Below are 14421 nucleotides of genomic sequence, written 5' to 3' on the forward strand. Positions count from 1 at the left end.
TACAGCAATGGGAATGAGTAAACTGCAGTATCCGCCAGGATCTCCATCAATTTTACAAACAAAATATTGAGCTACAGAAGGCAGAGACAAAAATATATATATACTCTAGGGATTCCATTTACATAAGGTTCAAATAGTGACAGAACCAGACAAGCTTCTTTTGACTCAGCAGTGCAATTCTCAGACCAAGTACCCGCGACTCCTCTAACTTCTCTCACTGCCAATACGTCTAAGCTCCGTTCTCCCAGCGCCTGCCGCGTGTCAGGCATCATAGCAAGTGTTTTACACGAGCAGGTCATTTAATCCTTCAATAGACCTCTGAAGCCGGAACCGTTAGGCCCATTTTACTGATTAGGAAACAGGTTTAGAGCGATCAAGTGTTTTTCCCGACATCAAGCTACTAGCAAGTGCCAGAGGCTGAAATCAGCCAGTTCCCTCCTGGCTCCTTGCACGGGGCTCTGTAGGGCTCACGGGTCCTCAGTAGCTGCACAGCAGGGAGGCCCGCGTAGGTGCTGAAAACGTGTGAGTTTTTAAATAACATTTTCTCTCTAGCTTACTTTATTATAAGAAGGCGGCGCGGAGAGGTGCCTGGGTGGCTCAGGTGGGCAAGCGGCTGCCTTCGGCTCAGGTCATGATCTTAGGGTCCTGGGCTCCAGCCCTGCCTTCTCCCTCTGCCCCTCCCCGCCACCCCCCCCCCCCCCCCAGCTCCTGCGCTCTTTCTCTCTCTCTCTCTGATAAATGAATAAAATTTAAAAAGAAAAGAAAGGAAAAGAATACGGCGTGTAACACACATAACACGCGAAGTGTGCGTTAACGCGCGGTTCATGCTAAGCGGGTCCACAGCAGGCGGCTAGTAGTTGGGTCTCCCGGGAGTCTGGGGTTACACCCGCATTTTTGACTTGCAGGACGTGGTGCGCCTACGCCCCGGGCTGTTCAAGCGTCAAGTGTACGTGGCATTTAAGGCCACTAGACTAGACGGGGGTGGGGGGGAGGTAGAGGGCCAACCTGGACGCTTGGTGCAAGGTCCAAGCAGCTGTGTTGGGGGCAGGGGCCTCCGAGTGACCAGAGGGAGGGAAGGGACGGACGGGAGAGTCTGCTTTGGCTCACGATTTTGCCCGCGTAGCTGTGTCTCGCACTGCGGACTCAGGGGCAACTGATTCTTGTCGGCGTGGCCGGTCGAGCCCGCGCGGTGTTTCCTCGTGTGCGCGCCTCGCAGCTTGCGGCTGGGGCCCCGAGGAGGGGTCCGGTGCTCACCCTTTCCGGCCTCGCGGGCGGTAGCTGGTTTGTTTTGCCCAAGGAGCCTGCAGGGGTGAGCAGAGAGGAACGTATCCTGCTCCCGGGTGGGCAGGGGTGGGGGTCAGGCACGAGGGTGCGTGCGGATCTCGGGGGACCCCATGGGACGAGCAGAGGTGAGCTGCTTGTGTGCCCTGTAACCACCCCCCCCCCTTAGCCGGGGCGTCCTCTGCGCCTGTCCCTCTCTGGGGGGCCCGTGGACCCCGGCAATGCCTCCTCCCTCTGCCTGCGCGCTCTGGGCCCCGCAGCAGGCGGCCGGCTCTGCAAGTTGCTGGGCTCTTTGCCTGCACAGAAACCCCGTGCGCTCTCCGTCCTTGGCCTCTCAGCACCCGTCGCTCCAGCCTCCTGCTGTGACACCAGGCAGGCGGGGGTCCACCAAGCCCACGAGGGGTTTGATGTCCTCGACTTGGCATAAGGAGGTGTCAGACCTTGGGAAATCACTGACGCCCCCCGAGGCCTCGCTTCCCAACCCGGAGAACGGGTGCTAACTTATATTTTCCCATACAGTCGCTAAGATGCTCAAATGAGGTTATTATGAAAGTGCTCTGTGAAGCGTAAGGCTCTAAAAAAAATGACTCATTAATGTTACCGCTGTAGAAATAAGAGCTCACGGAGGCAAGAACCGATCGGGAGAGAGAGGAGCGAGCAGGAGTTACATCCTGCGTGGAGGAAAGCCCTAAATAACGCCGTCTTCCAGGAGCCAGCCAGCCGGGACCAGAGTCCCATAAAAATCAAATGGCAAAGAAATAAAGAAAAGAAGTTCAAGTTCATGGCTGAAAAGCCATGTTTTTCTGCTGGCCCCGTGGGAGGGGACTATTATTTTAGTGTGGGAATAGGAATATAACAGAATCTTTCCCAGTCAGCCTTTGGAGGGTTTACTGTGATTCACAGGCTGTGACTCAACATATGAAAATTCTCAGTAGTGTATTAGTAACAGTTTATATCCCTAAAAAAGGAGATAAGATACAGCAGCGGGATTACGTAATTACTTTCTTTTCAGCTTCTACCTTGGATTTATCTGACACGATAATTTCAGGAAGAGAAACTTTCTCTCCTTCCTGCACAGAAAAAGAAATCTCATTACTTTCTTCAGTAAATCACATTTTCAAAATACGTGTTAAGATCAGCCTCCGTGCTGTTTTGCCGTCACACTTTGCAAACACGGTGTCAGAAATTAATTTTCTCCCACGGTGCCCCCTCAACCCAGTCAGCTTTGCTAGGAAGAAGGTTACATTGATACGATCCCTCTCCCCAAGATACCGTCACTGCCAATGGTTATTCTAGAATGCACCTACCATGTGTTGTTGAGTTACAGTTGTCATTTTGACTTATGTTTTTCAAGACTTAAAAATCCATCAGTTCATGAAAATGCAGTTAAGTAGAATAATTCCCTACCACTCATTCATGTCATCGAAAGGATCGATCGAATGTAATAAAAACATCAAGCCAGCCACACTAAAGGGATTTAAAAGTAAATTTCATTTGTCCTGTTTTATTAAAGACTTAGGCATACCTAATCACAAATACTCTAATCTGGTAGATTGCAGACCTACAGACGATTTGAACCTTGTCTAGATTCTACAGAAGTGCGGCCTGTTGAACGTAAAGCTACAAACTCCCTGAAGAATACAGAAGTTCATGCACTTTTTATTTTATTTTATTTTTTAAGATTTTATTTATTTCTTTGAGAGAGAGAGAGAGACAGAGAAAGTGTGAGAGAGAGCAGAGGCAGGGGGAGGGGCAGAGGCAGAGGGATATGCAGACTCCCAGTTGAGCAGGGAGCCTGATGTGGGGCTCGATCCCAGGACCCCGAGATCATGACCTGAGCTGAAGGCAGATGCTTAACTGACTGAGTCCCCAGGTGCCCTATTTGAAGGATGTTAACAAAGGACTTGGTTCAGGTCAAAGCATTCATTTGGAGGCCAAAGAATTCAATTTTTTTGAATTTACTTATTTTTAAAAAGATTTTATTTATTTAGACAGAGAGTGTGTGAGCCAGGGGTGGTGCAGAGGGAGAAGGAGAGAGAGAATCTCAAGCAGACTCTTCACTGAGCATGTAGCCTCATGTGGGCCTCGATCTCACAACCCTGAGCTCCCCAGGTGCCCTTGGAGGCCAAGGAATTTAGATCTCTGCCTTGGTTAGCCTAACCGGTCAATTTCTGCTTCACTGGGTCCCTGTGGATTTGCGTCTCAAATATGCACTTGGAAGGATTAAGAGGGAGAAAAATTTCTTTGGCCAGTACGTCTTCAAAAAATTATCCAAACTCCCTTTGTGCTGTGGGTCTTCCCAGAGCCAGATAGGAATCAGATTTTAAATCAACTTCTTCCTGCCCAGAAATTTCAAAGCAACAAAGGTCCCTCAGAAGGAGACTCAGGGAGCGCAGGACCGCAGGATAAATGGAAGAAAACTTGGCTGCAAAGTTCTTGCGGAGGTTTTCCAGCTGTGGCCGCCGCCAGGACTGGCCTGGATTCCTGTGCTTCCCACTGTAGTGTGAGTGTCCCACGGGCAGGGTGAGCCGCTGTCCCTCCTATCTGGGACCCCACGTAAGGCACAAGCAAGTGAGTCTTGTCAAATAGACACTTGGGACAAATACACCCAGGGCCTTCCCTGGCCCGCACTTTAACACTTCCTTGAATAGACAGTAGCAGAGTGGAGGAAGAAGGCGGTAAAGTACATCTGGGGCCGATGTGCCATCCACTGGGATTTCCGTGATGATCGTCCACACTGCTCAGTCATTTATGGGAGTATGATCCGAATGCCAGCCAAGGCCTCCCTGACCCTCTGGCTCCCACATCCACATAATGTCCTAAAGCCCCACATCACCCGTCGAATACACCCTGGCCCCTTCACCGGTTTCCATCAGAGATCTGTGTGCCAGCTGGTTGGTGAGTTTCAATAGAATTTTGCTGAAGGTTTTGGAGTTGAAGTGGCTCATTTTGACACAGCGCCTGCTGTCTCTGTCTCATTCCCCACGCCCTTTTGGCGCCCCTCTTTCTCAGAGGCCCACAAACCTCTCTTCTGATCTTCCGGCAGCAGTTAACCACCCTCTTCTGTTGTGGGAGAAGGCCTTGCGATGCCTCACTCCTAGCCTGAAGGAGTTCGTCAAAGTATTTCTTCCAAACACACCCAGTGTTTTCCCAAAGAGATCTAATAAAATAAAAATGTCCTCGTGTCATTATAATTCACCAAAGGCCATGGATTTTCTATACGCCCTGCATTCGTCTGGGAAGGGAAGACACAGGAACATACACAACAGGCTTCCCTATCCTCACGGCAGGGAGAGCCCGGACGGAGAGGCCCTGTGCCTGGCGCAGTCAGGAAATCCTTCAGCGCCGAGCTGGGGGGTAACACTCACAAGTGGGGGCCGAAGCATGGTCCAGGCCGGGGGCGCGCAGCTGGGAGAGGGGTCTCTGGCTGAGTCCTGTGGGACGGGCAGGACTCGGTTTGACTGAATGGTGAGAGGAGAAGGGTTCAGGGGGCGTCCACGGCGTCAGCAGAGTGGTGAGTGTGTCAAGGCATGCGAGCCCGAGTGTGAGCGTGTTGTCTGTGCGTGTGCGTGTGCGTGTGAGCCCGGAGGAGACCAGGCACGTGCCAAGAGCTGATGAGAAACACCCTTGTCTGGGAAGATGGGTGAAAGCCAGAAGGGATGTGGCCTCAGGACCAGTGACACGGGAGAGTCCAAGCAGGCGTGTCTGGGCGGGAAGGGAGGCACAGGGAAGCCCCTTGAAGAATCCTTGCCTAGCGGCGGTGAACAGGCTGCGCTGGAGGGGCGAGGGGGACTGGCTGTCACTCCGGGTCCCCATGGACAGGGAGCAGGGACAGAGGGATGGGAGATGAAGAGGCAAATCTGAGAGGAAAGGAAGGGTGGACTTCCAGGTGGCGTGGGGACGAAGGAGGGGGCACGAGCTGGGGGGCAGGGCAGCCCCTCTCTGAGTAGGTGCCTCTCGGCCCCCTGTGCTCTGCCTGGACTGGGGCTCCTAGGGACCCAGTGACTAAATCATAAACGAGTCGCTATCCTACGTCCCACTGGGAGGGAAATCCTGTTATCGACGACCCTGAATGGTTTGTGGTAAAGAAGGAATTATTAACCCAGAGACCTGGTTTCAGGAGGTCCATGGGCTTTGAGAGTGTACGAACCTCCCGCCAAAATGCAGCAGTTCTTTCCTCATAAATACAGGCGACAAACCACAGTCGCATTAGCGGTCCCCCCGGGCTTTGTCCCCAATGGAGTTCACAGACACTTTGTATCACATTTCGGCTGTTTTGGATGTCATAGTTTAATTCGACCTGCTGCCCGATACTGCGATTTCAAAATATTTCATAGTGAAGCAAATACAGTATTCATCATAAATTGTAAAAAATATTTGATTTGCTGTGTTTCCTTTATTTTTTAAGGTTTTATTTTTGTAAGCCATCTCGAGGTCCAACGCGGGGCTCGAACTCACAACCCTGCCGTCGAGCGCCTCATGCTCCCTTCTAATGTATATAGAAGCGTTACTCTTAGGAGAGGTCTATGAGCTTGACGGCCGGACAGGTCTGTGGCCAACATGGTGATGAACCCCATACGAGGTTCTCTTCGGCGGGGGTCGAAGCTTGTGCAGAGTTGCCGCAGTTCCCAAAAATGTGACGCACACATCCAAGCACTGCCCAGACACGGAACTCACCGGAACACGGTTGCCTGGAAACTAAAACCTGCTTAGACTGTTCTTTTTCTTCCTTCCTTTCTCTCTCTCTCTCTCTCTCTTTTTTTTTTAAGGAAAGCAAGCTTCAGATGTCTGTAGATGCAGGTCAGGTGGTCTCCTTAGAAGACCACCCCCGGGGACCTCCAGCCCCCGCCAAAGGGCAGAGGGCATTCCCCCTGCCTACATTCCCCTACTTGTGCTCTCTTTCATTTCAGGGTCCACCGCTGGGGGCTGGGGAGGGGGATCAGCACACCTTAAAATAATCTTAACAATATTGTCCAGAAATATTGGTTAAGTACTTCCTGCCCGAAAGACCCCGCGCTGGGGACTAATGGGTCACAGCAGACCTCAGGGTCCTCATGAATTCGTGTCTCACAGTTTATTGCACTTCCCAAATACTTTCATGTTTCCCACTCGATTCTCTCACTTTTGAAGATGATCCTATAATAATCCCCGTGTTGCAGATGGAGAAGTGAGGCTCAGAAAACAGCAGGCACTCGTCCCTGGCCGGTGGCAGAGACATGACTTGAGAACAAGCGCTTTGCTCCCAACGGTCCTTGTGATGCTTCTGCAGGGCTGGGGTCTTGTCCGGGGTCCTGCTGCAGGGGCGACCCCTCCCAGTTCCGTCCGGCCCGGGATCAGGTTCTCTGTGGACCCTGGTGACTGTGGTCCCTGCATCTTGACTTTCAGCTGGTTGACCTCGGTCACAGATTATCTCCATCCGTTCTGTGTTGATGATGCTGGAGGGGAAGGAGAAATTCAGCCCTGGTCGAGCTGATTTTAAGGAGACCCCAGAGGATTGTGTCTGCTTGTGAGACGGATCCCCTCACGTTGCCTGGAGACAGGAATTTGGTGCCTCCCTTATAGACATCAAAGCCACCAACACGAACCTCTGTTGTCAACCTTGTTCTGGCCCCACTGCCTACCTTTGGATGCTAAAGAAAACCAGTCCTTCCTTGTTTCAGACTTCCCACTAACTTCCTGCCTGAAAAAGAGGAAGGGTTGGGGTTTTTATTTTTTACCGACCTTGGGGAACATTCCAATTACAAAGTGTTACCGATTCTACTATCAAGAGTTTAGGAATCTATTTGTGTTACCTTCCAAAAATACAACAGCGTGCCCTGAGACAGTGTAGCGTTTCTGCCTGGAGACACCAGGTGAGAGGTTCACTGGTAATTCTGCCGCAGAGATTTTTCTCTCTTCTTACAATTGCTTTTGTAGGATGGGAGAGCTAAAAATAGAGCTGAAGATTACATTCATCACCTAAAATACACGTAATTTGGAAGGCGGGCTGGGTTCAGTGATTTCATGGGTTGGCAATTTTCTGTTGGATGCTGACTGTTTGGATGCCCCGCAGCCCCCCTCCTGGATTTTCAGGTCCTAGTGCTGCCGGGTACTTCCGGCCGCTGGCCCTTCACATTATCGGGGTGACTGAAGCCGTGTATATGTCATGCCAGGGGAGGTAGCTATTCTTATTCACAGGGCCTGAGCTGACTTTGGATCTGAGAAATCCAAATTCCAGTTTGATTTTCTAGTGAATTACTGTAGGACCTTGAGACGTGGTTTCTCACGGCTGTCGAAAAATCTTTGTCGTAGCCAACAGAATGAGTATTTCTTGCTGGAGAGGGTTTTTTGTTTTTTGGGAAGCATTTTATTTATTTATTTTGAGAGAGAAGGAGAGAGCATGAGCAAGGGGAGGGACAGAGGCAGAAGGAGAAGCAGACTCCACTCTGCACAGGGAGCCTGATGCGGGCCTGGATCCCAAGATCCCAGGATCATGACCCAAGTCGAAGGCAGATGCTTAACCGACAGTGTCATCCAGCACCCCTGGAAAGGGTTTTGAATACATCAAAGGGATAGATAGATACCTCCACATTATATATATATATATATATATTTATATATATATATATATATAAAAGATCAGTATGATGGTGTCCTCACCCCTGAAATTGACACGACTTTCCGGGTCCTGTGCCCCCACACATGTGTAACCAGAAACCATCCAGATTCCAGTTCTTGGGGGAGACCATTTCTGGGAGGCAGTTTGGGTCTAGCCTGCCATGGGAGAGGAGCAGGGTCCTTTAACGTGAGGGCTGGAGCCTGGGGCAAGGCTCAGACGAGGAAGAGTCCGTGGGACAAATAGTCCTCTCCATCTCCCGGGACCTCGTCTGGAATCTGGACTGAAACAAATATTTTGGGCTCCCTTAAGTAAAACATTTGCCAAAGTAAATGCAGCCGTCTGCCTGCTCTTCGAGCAAGGCCGAGGTCGGAATATGGACTGCTTGTCCGCGTTACCAGGGCTCCACCCCTGCCCTTGGAGTCCCCCCACTTCACGCCCGGCTACTCTGGGGTTTCCGACAGCTTCATGCCAGCCAAGTCCTCGTCCTCCACGTGACATCGGCAGCAAAGTCTTTGGTGCCAAGGATGGGGGACGGTACCTAGGGAGTTGTGTGTCTGTCATTATGCCCCATTTTGCTGATTCGTCAACCTGGTTCTCTCCCAGAGCCGTTCTGGGCAGCGAGCAGACTTGGGTGTCCCCATCCTGTTATCTCCAGTTTTTTCCCAGGTGTGGAAACTGAGACACGGACAGAAAGTAACCCGACCTCATGATAATCATTTTAATTTTGTGATTTAGAAATGCCAAGGAGAGTGAGAACGTTGTCCCCTGGGTTTCTGGAAAGACTTACCAATCGGCTGGCTTGGCTTGCCCTGCCCTTCTGTGGTAAAAACGTGGGGCACGTGCCCCTCCTCTGAGATCTTGCCTCTTGGGATGTCCTTTGGTCTTTGAGGTTTCTACCTTCCAAATTAGGTGACAGTCTAGGTCAGTGTCCCAGGCACATCTCACTTGCCCCTGCAAAGTGCTCAGAGTTGAAACTCGGGTGTTTTCAAACTTCGGTTCAAATTACCTGACAAGTTGTCCTGTCCCCCACCACACTGCAGCAGGGACCACAGTGACAAACTCTCTGTACCTCTCCAAAGGTTTTTCCTTTGAAATATTCCAGATGTGCAAAACAACAGGGAGTATAACAACCCCAGGGACCCCTCACCTCAGCTTTAACAATCACCAACATTTTGCCAGACTTGCTTCATCTACCCATTCTCCCTCTTTTGTTCCTAGATATTTGATTTATTTCTTTATTTGAGAGAGAGAGAGTGAGAGAGAGAGAGCACAAGCAGGGAGAGGGGCAGAAGGAGAAGCAGACTCCCCACTGCACAGGAAGCCCGACATGGGACTCGACCCCAGGACTCCGGGATCATGACCTGAGCCAAAGGCAGATGCTTAACTGACTGAGCCCCCCAGACACCCACCCTCAAAGTTCCAAGTGGAGAACTCAGGACAGAGGGTAGAGGAGGGCGGCTGTGTCCGTGTCACAGACCTCTTCTCTCTGAACTTCACCTTTCCTGTAGAAATTCGCTCAGATTCCCTTGGTCATACCCTGGCATGGATATAATTTGTACATAATTCCCATTTAACAGTCTTAGTAACTATTTTTTTAAAAAATCTCCTCTTTCTCTATCTTCTTTATTGAAAATTAAGTAGACTGACATCATCTAAAAGAACATTACAAGGCGAGCAAAGGAACTGATATTAATAAGCCACAGAAAGAACTCAGAGTGTACAAAATTATGTTTGCGAACTGTAGGTCACCGAACGCACAATAGTGAAGGTGAATAACAAGCAAACAGCTGGTTCCTTTGCACGTCCTGGTTTAAAACAACCGAATTCTCTTCCCAGAAACCTGCTGCAGCGTTGTCCTGGGCCCCTTCCTCCAAGCTCCCTGTCTCCACGAGGCCAGGGCCTTCTATTTCCCGACACAAGGCAACATCCAGCTGTATTTTGGCCTTCTCCAAGAACAATATAAAAGGTCCTTCTTGCACAAAAATCATATATCTTTGCCTGGTTCGAATCTTCCAGCACCCCTTCCGCTCTTCCTGGTGGTTCCTGGTTTTCCATCTAAAGGGCAAGCCCAAGTCCTGATCAAGTCATCAGGCGGGAGCTGTGCTTGCGGCCTCTTCCTGCTTTAACCTACTGTCTCTGCTTAGCTCTAGCGCCTTCAGCAGCCGTTTACACATCAAGTGTCCTTGCCTGTGAAATGGGGTGTCGTTTCTTTTGCCTCAGGGCCTGGCGTGACACGGAAATGACATCAAGCGTGTTACGCCCTTCTATTTCAGTGTAATGGCCGGAGCCACTGACTGGTAGTGACGGTGATGGTGGTGGAGATGGTGATGATGGTGATGATGGTGATGATGGTGGAGATGATGATGGTGGTGGAGATGATGGTGATGGTGATGATGGTGATGATGATGGTGGAGATGATGATGGTGGTGGAGATAATGGTGATGATGGTGATGATGGTGATGGAGATGATGGTGTTGGTAGTGATGGTGATGGTGATGATGATGATGGTGGAGATGATGATGATGATGGTGATGATGGTGGAGATGATGATGGTGGTGGAGATAATGGTGATGATGGTGATGATGGTGATGGAGATGATGGTGTTCGTAGTGATGGTGATGGTGATGATGATGATGGTGGAGATGATGATGATGATGGTGATGATGGTGGAGATGATGATGGTGGTGGAGATAATGGTGATGATGGTGATGATGGTGATGATGGTGATAGAGATGATGGTGTTGGTAGTGATGGTGATGGTGATGATGATGATGGTGGAGATGATGATGATGATGGTGATGATGGTGGAGATGATGATGGTGGTGGAGATAATGGTGATGATGGTGATGATGGTGATGATGGTGATGGTGATGATGATGATGTGGTGATGATGACGATGATGGTGCTAATGATGATGATGATGACGGTAATGATGATGGTGATGATGATGACGGTCCTGCTGGTGATGATGGTGATGGTGGTCTTGGTGCTAATAATGATGGTGATGGGGATGGCGATGAGAGTAATAACGGTGACAGTGATGATATTGATTCAAAGTTTTCCTCCTCCTTCTTCACTTACCCACCCACCACCTCTGATCCCACAGGGAAGTTTCGAAGGTCTACATTATAATAATAGAAATGTACTTCATGGGGACCCTGGGTGGCTCAGCTGGCTAAATGTCCATCTATGATTTCAGCTCAGGTCTTGACCTCAGGGTTGTGAGTTCAAGCCCCACATTGGGCTCCACGCTGGGTGTGGAGCCTACTTTAAAAAAGAAATATACTTCAGGTAAGAAGATGATAAGGTATTCTTTTTAGGTGGAAATATCTCTCTTTAAGGAAAATATCAAGCTGATTGGGGTAGGTAAGTTTCTGAAGTCAGTTGTCCCCAAGAGTCAATATATCAGTAGAAAACTCCTTTGCCATGAACAAGGCAGGGATTTTGTCTTTCTTCTTTGAAGAAGGAGGAAAGGGACATGGAGAGGAGAGAGTGGCGGGGTGGAGAAGAGCCAGGCAGGATGAGAAGGCTGGGTTGGGTCAGGGTAGGCCACTGAGGTTAGAGGTAAAAATCCTGAGCAACATGTCCTTACTGTTGTCCTTATGGAAGTCATTTGTATTTTTACACCGTGAGCCCCTTATCCATCTCTGTGTCTGAAATTGCCATGAAAGTCTATGAATTTCAGAATGTTTCATGCTTCAAGTGGTAAGGGGTTTTGTGAAAGTCAGAGAGAGAGACGTGTACATATACAGAGACAAAGAATTAGCAGAAATCTGGGAGGGGGAAGCTTTGGATTTCCACAGGCCATGGTTTGGGGGGGTCTCCCTAGGGGAGGCCCTGTGTGACTTCAAGGTTGCGCTGATATTTCAGTAGCCTTGACACGCTGAGGTTAGGATCCACCCACACACGATAAAGGGGAGAGAATCTAGAGATTGTTCCCTTGTTGTTACTATAATTGGACACAAACATTCAAGGGTGCAATTAGCCAATGTCCTTGGGGGCGGAATTGGCTTTCCTGATATGGGAACCAGGCTTTTCCTAGGATGCACTTATTTCATCAAATTTTATCTTAAAATATCTGGGGAAAACATTTGGTTCTTAAATTAAAGAACAATTGCGAAATAGTCACCTTGTCGTCTGTATACTAGAAGGAAGGCCATATCCAGAAAGAGAAGAGATGAGTCTGTTCTGTTTTGCTCAGATTCCACGCTCCACTGGCACCTGGGTGACTCCGTCGGTTAAGCAGCTGCCTTGGGCTCAGGTCATGATCTTAGGGTCCTGGGATCGAGCCCCGCGTTGGGATCCCTGCACTGCCAGCTCATATGCTCACGTTCTTTCTCTCTCTCTCTCAAATAAATAAATAAAATCTTAAAGTTAAAGTTATCTGGGTAATGGCGGGTGTTGCCCTAGGTGATCTCGCTCTCCCAGTTCACGTGTCTGCTTATAAACGTGTCACCTTTCATATATAGGGGTGATGTCACAGGCTCAGCCTTGATGGAACCGGATGCCGCCTTTATCTTCCAAGCCTAGGGCTTGGCTGGCGCTGCTCCACCTGTTCCTGGCTGCACAGGCAGCAGGTGCGTGAGGCGGGGGAGCTGGCTAGAGACGTGAGCAAGAGGTCTTATGGGTTGGGTCCTCCTGGCACCGCGCTCGCTCCCGCAGAGCTACCTGACCTTTCACTGTCCATGCTTCACGAAAACCAAAGCCATCTGTTTTCTCCCATCTCGTGTCTCTGCATGCCACATTTTCCTGGGAAGGTTTCCAGGAGTTTGAGCTCACAGAGCTTGTCATTAGCTCTGGGGCTCCAGAAACAGAGGCACTGATGGGACTCGGTCAGGAGAACTGTGTGTGCCGAGAGTGCTTGGGACAGGAGGTGCAAACTGGCCAAAATGGAGAGGATTTTAGGACGGCAGAGCAACATTTATCGAGCACTGGTTTTGTGTCGGGCGCCGTCTAAGGACACACATGCCTGTCTCCTTGCTTGTCACAGTGACGACAGGTAGGAATAGTATTCCCACACTCCAGTGGGACATGAGGCAGAGAGACAGGTCTGTATCATACTCAAGGCCATTTTGCTAATTCTGTTGAGGCTGTATGGCCCACACGTTATGCTCTTAGTGGTGCTATCCCTTTTTCTGGATTTGGGGGTACCAAATCTTAGAGGGAAGAAAGGGGGTTCCCATAAGCTGCTCCTGCTTGGGGCTGGGGAATGTGGACAGTGCTCCAGCCTCTGGCCAGTTTTGAAGATCTCTTGAGGGACCTGGAGGAGAACCAGCCCCAGAGAGCCTTTTAGGCAGTGTGCCCTTGACCCTCCCCAGGACCCTGGTGAGGTAGTGAATAGAAATACAAATGACCAGTTAAATAATTTCTAGTGTCGGTATGCCTATGCGGTATTTGGGATATACCTATAATCCAGCGTTGTTCTTTACCTGAAATTCAGATTCTACTGGGTTACCTGTATTTCTTCTGGCAACGCTAGACCCAGGGTCCCCCAGGGCTAACCCAAGCAGCTGTGGATGGCGACAGGTGTCAGAAAACTCCAATCTCTAAGACAGGCCCGCTGCTTTGTCTGAGGTTGCCCAGATCTTCCCTGGTTTCCTGGTCAGAGCTGTACAGAGAGCACCCCTAGAAGGTACCTTGGGGAACCTGAGCGCTGGGGTGCCAAGAAAGTGCCTCTTGTGAGAAGGGAGGGCATGGAGGGCTTTATGGCAAAATAAAACGGGAGGCAAAGCCAGCGAGCCGGGGTCATTTAATAGGGCTATCGTAATAAAATGCCGCACTGCGTGGGTCAGCCACCAGAAATTGATTTTCTCACAATTCTGTCGCCCAAGAGTCCAAGATCAAAGTGTTGGCACGTTTGGTTTCTTCTGAGACCTTTCTCTTTGGCTGGTAGGTTGACTACCTTGTCCTGTGTCTTCACATCATCTTCCCTCTGCGTCGGTGTCCTGCTCTTCTTCTTCTTTTTTTTTTTTTTTAAAGATTTTATTTATTTATTTGACAGAGAGAGATCACAAGTAGGCAGAGAGGCAGGCAGAGAGAGTGAGAGGGAAGCAGGCCCTGCCAAGCAGAGAGCCCATTGCGGGACTCGATCCCAGGATCCTGAGATCATGACCTGAGCCGAAGGCAGCGGCTTAAACCACTGGGCCACCCAGGCGTCCGGTGTCCTGCTCTTCTTATAAGGACACTAGCCATAGTGTCATAGTGAATTAGGGTCACCCTCAAGGCCTCGCTTAAACTGAATTACTTCCTTGGGCCCCATCTTCACATCCTGAACTTCTAGGGGTGAGGACTTCAACACAGGACTGTTCAGGGGACACAATTTAGTCCGTGATGGCCAGAAAGAGAGTCAGGAAGCCCGTGAATTGGTCTGTGCAGGTGAAGGTCCTGTCATGGTGCCTGCGGGGTCCCAGTACACATCCACACGGGCCTCATAAGCCAGGCTTGAATGACAGCTGAATCCAGGTCTTGACAGAACCCTTGGTAATGTCGCAGAAGAGGAGGCCTGGGAAGGAGGCCCGGGAGGGAGGGCCGGGAAGGAGGCC

The sequence above is a fragment of the Meles meles genome, chromosome 17, assembly GCF_922984935.1.
Source record: "Meles meles chromosome 17, mMelMel3.1 paternal haplotype, whole genome shotgun sequence".
NCBI lineage: Eukaryota > Metazoa > Chordata > Mammalia > Carnivora > Mustelidae > Meles > Meles meles.